Here is a 4,991-nt window from a genome sequence, read left to right as displayed (position 1 = left end):
CTAGAGGAGTTTTTTAGCTGTAAAAATGCTCTAATGCTGAAAAACGTAGTAAAACGTGGTAAAACGCAGCAAACCAGCATTTTTCATCTTTTTTGGAGCAAAACAAATTTTTTTGGTAAAAAAAAAAACACTAAAAAATGTTAAAAACCACAAATGTGGAAAAATGTGGCAAAATGCGGCTAAACGTCATTCAAATGCCCAGTGTGCAAGAAGCCAATGTACTATTTTACTACCAAAGCGTTATACTGCACTAACTTTCTATCTCTATATTACTTAATTTGATATCTGTAACACAAATGTAATAGAAAAATAGACGTCAAAAAAGCAATTGTGTGGTTTAACCAATATCTTTCTGCATATTAGATCTTTGTGGTCCCTAATCAAAGCCTAGGTGGGAACGTGTCCTTTCACTCTTTATCATTTCAGAAAGTTGGGAGGTATATAATTAATACGCATAAAAAAGAAGGCTATGGCCCTTTAAATATATCCACCATCTATTAAATGAACATAAGCGTATAAGCGTATAAACATATACAATACATCAATGAATTCCTATCCAGTATGAATTATAATTACGAGGGGCAACTGAAAAGTTCTCAGCCTACCCAAGAAGCACTTGTCTTTGCCCAATTTTATCTTTGCTACTCATAGTACATATCTTTGCAAGGTTCCATACCAATTTCCTCACAAATAGCTTTTTCTTTGTTTCAGTTATTGAAGACTGAAGCGCAGAAGGTCATCATTGTCTGAAAGATGGATAAAGTTAGCAAATGTGCTGTTATCCAATACCTGCTGTAAAAAGGAATGAGTGGACAGGACATCCACAAACATTATGTGAGGATGCCCCATCCTATTCCATCATAAAAAGTGGGTGGCAGAATTCAAGAGGGGGAACCCCTCTGTTCAAGAAGCCCCTCGCAGTGGAAGGCCAGCAACTCCCTGTATGGAGGAAAACATCACAGCAATCCAGGTTCTCGTAATGGCAGACAGGCGTGTGACAGAATGTTTCATCGCAGAGAAAGTGGGCATATCCCAGGAACGTGTTGGACACATGTTAACAGTAGTGCTGGGTATGCACAAGGTGTCAAGTCGGTGGGTGAGAATGTTGACTGTTGAAAACAAACGTGACAGACAGCAGGTATTGGGTAACAGCACATTTGCTCACTTTCTCTATCTTTCAGACAATGATGACCTTCTGTGCTTCAGTCTTCAATAACTGAAACAAAGAAAAAACTATTTGTGAGAAATTTGATACGGAACCTTGCAAAGATATGTACTATGAGTAGCAAAAATAAAATTGGGCTAAGACAAATGCTTCATGGGTAGGACGAGAACTTTTCAGTCGCCCCTCGTAAGTGTCCATCAAACAAAAGAGTAAGCCCTTATCACCAGACTTTCATGCATACAAAATCAATATAGGTGACTGGTTGTTTTCCAGAAGAGGACCCAAAACAAAGGATAAGTGTTCCACCTCATGCTGTTGAGGTCAAGAGATTTCGTGGTCACACCAGAACCACTTTTTTTTTGTGGCAGCCACTAAAGGGTTGACGTGGCTTTATGTTTTGGATCATTGTAATTTTGGAAAGTTCATGAGCAGCTTTAATGCAGTTAAATGTTAATTTTCTTCCATTATTTTCTGATAATGTGTTGCTGTGCCTCACACACTACCAAAACAGCACAAAAAAAATCGACTTTCATGATTCACAGTAATGGGGGTGTACTTCTCATCGTAGGCTCCTCTTAAAATACAATAAAATAAAATAAAAAATAATAAAATGGCTATATCAATGAAGTTTAATTTTGGTCTCTCCAAATGATTTTGTTCCAATCATGAAGCTTCTGTAGGTTAATACTTAAAGTGTTACTAAACTGCTGAACCAGCATTACCTATATCCAATTATCCACAGTACACAAAACATGGAAATGCAATTATTTTAGTAAATATAAACTGCTAAATGCCTTTTCTCATCAGCACTATGTAGCAGTCATGTGATTTCTTTTAGTTTATGGCCGAGCGCGTTTTTATCTTGTAGGTGAAGTTTTAATTCTCCTCTGACTGTCCTATGAGGCTTCATAACCCCTGACCCTCTGTCTGGACAGCACCGATTGGCCCTGTTCCAATTACGTGCACCCTGCCAAAAAAAAAAATAAAACAAACTATCAGTACCCACCAAACAGAGCATGTGCAGATATTTGCCCACTGCTGCTTTAACTATGGCAGATGGATTTGGGACAGAAAAAGAAGGGTAGAATCAGAGAAGATAGGATCAAACAGCCTTTTTAAAAAATGCAGAGGGTTCCGCAGTGGGTATAACAAGCATGCTTTACTGCATATACAGAATGATTTTACTGTTGTGGGTTTAGTAACAATTTAATGTGAATTTTGTCCCACAATGGGGATTTAAACAAGGTAGTAAGGTTATGTTGGTCCATCAGTACCTTGGGCCCAACAAAAGGCTGACAAGTAATAGCAATTACATTGCTCAAATCACATCTTGGTGTTCTGCTTCAATTTTTTTGAAGAGGAACATCATCTCATGCAACAACAATATAATTAAAAAAAAGTTTAAAAGCTTTCATTTTTAGGTGATACAATTGTCGTTTAGTTTATCTTAAGCATTTCCTTTCTAATTTCTATACATATCACATACCCGGACTTCATGCAATTTGTACATGTACCAGTTTCCCTCTTATTGACACATTTTCTGTTGACAAACATTAAGTTGCTATTTCATAAGGATGTTGGGGCCCAAGGCGATCTTTGCCCTAGCTAGTCGCTTGGTAGCAGTGACGCCTAAAATGAAAAATCAGTAGAAGAAGATGCTACAACCAGCATCTAGTTTCATGATAGCTGAGGCAGACTAGAATTTTGGCAAATGTTCAGATCCTGATCAACCACAAGCTTTCAAGGAATGCTTTTCAGATTTTATTCTAAAGGATGAATTACTCTGTTCAGTGATGATTCCTCTGAAAGAAATATTCATAGTGGAATTGTCTGTTGTAACAATCAATCAATACATTTTACAGAGAACACTTAACCTCTTTTGTTACTTGTAGAAGACATCACTTAAATGACTCCACCCAAATAAAACCAATATACTGGAAGATGGAGTAGTCGCAAATGTGTACGATGTGGTGCATAGTTGTTATTTGGTCGTCCTTCGAACTGGGGGTTGCTGTGATACAAAGCTGTAATTACACACTGATGCCGTCACACACACTATAATTACAACACCCATTTCCATACAGGTTCTACTGCTGTTGGACCAGTCAGCCTCATTTACCATCAAGTTGTAATAACAGTTATCATAAGCCAACATACAAATAAACAAGATCAAACACTTGACGTCAAAATTATGTCTGGTTTGTATATGGCATTCCCATTGGACATTAGAGTTCTTTCATCAGTAGAGGAAGAGGAAATATCTCTTGAGCAATATAATCCCCTTATTTTGATGTATTATTAATAGGTAATTATTTATTAATAATATTGCAGAAATGCCTGAAAAAGACCCAAAGTATGGTAAACTCAAGCTGTCCTCGTAGCTTGGTGGTACATTATCATGCTCATTTATCTATGAGTGCCAGTAAGATAAATACAACTCTGACCATTGTAATACCTAGTTTCATTTCTCAAGTTTGACTAACAGTGCATGTCACCCAACTATAATAAACAATAGTGCAGGGCTAGAAGAATCACAAGGGCTTTTTTTTTCAGAAAATAGGACCAAGGACTTCCCCATTCTGAATGACTTTTTGTCTCTGCTCCCTACCCACCTCCAAGCGCAGTCCCATGGTTCCTACTCGCCTCTCAGTACTGTTCCTTATAGAGTATAGCCAAGTATCATTTTGTGGTGCTAAGTAATTTGTATGGAATATGTTAATGATAACAAGAAAAGCAATAAAATAGATCCTCCACAACCAGCAGCAATAGATTCTCTCCCGAGCATCAATGGATTCCTTCCGCAACAATGGACGGGCAACAAACTACCAACCCAGCAACAATAGATCCCTACCAGCAACAACAGATTCCCCAGCAGCCAGCATCAATAGACTCTCCAGTAGCCAGCAATAATAGACCCCTCCCTTAGCAGTAGATCCCTTCAAGCAACATTAGACCTCCCCAGCAACAATAGACCACCATTAGAAAATAATATCCTCCAGTGACAATAGATCCCCCAGTAGTCAGCATTAATAGACGTTCCAGCACACCCCAACAACCCTTGCCATTACATACATTAAGTGCTGGAACTGCGCTCCACCATGTTCCCCCTATTGAAATCATAAACATGTGTATAACACAATCATTACAAAAGAAACGTGTCCCAAAATTGCATAAATATATAAGTGTTTAAAGTGAAAAAACCAAAGTCCCAAATGAAGATTCAAACGATATATCAAATAGTCTTCAATATGCGAAAAGAGGAGGACATATAAACATGGACATGTGAATCATAATATCCTCTGAGCTTCTCTGCAGTAAAGCCATATAACACCTCAGTGTGTAAAGAGGGGAGCTTACTGGAGTTGAATGACCCCCAATAATGAGAGGTCTAACAGCACTCTGTATACTCCACAGGATGTCCACCTTCACTCAGGTAGTTTTTCAAACAACTGCCCCACTGTGTTCCCACAGATCAGAATGCAGTTGGACTCATATACAATGGTATAATGAAAGAAAGAAAAAAAGAAACACTCTTCATAGTGTAAACCAGTAGAGAATGCAATTTTAATGAGGTATATGCGCTTACAATGGATAAGTGACGAGCAGGCATTTCAATTCACATACACAGATAGTTTGCCCAAAACCAAGATGGCTGCAGCTGGTTCATGCATGCACAGGGGCACTGTTGACATCACCTCTGATGAAACACATTGGGCGGAGCTAGAACACATGCCACCGTGCATGTGTTAACCAGTTGCAGCCATCTTGGTTCTGGGCAATGATCTGTGTATGTGAATTGAAAGTAAGTGCCCACTTCTGGTAGTTA

Source organism: Staurois parvus, unplaced genomic scaffold, assembly GCF_062004578.1.
Source record: "Staurois parvus isolate SC_StPar_1 unplaced genomic scaffold, SC_StPar_1.0 ptg000014l, whole genome shotgun sequence".
Classification (NCBI taxonomy): Eukaryota; Metazoa; Chordata; class Amphibia; order Anura; family Ranidae; genus Staurois; species Staurois parvus.
This window is presented reverse-complemented; position numbering follows the sequence as displayed.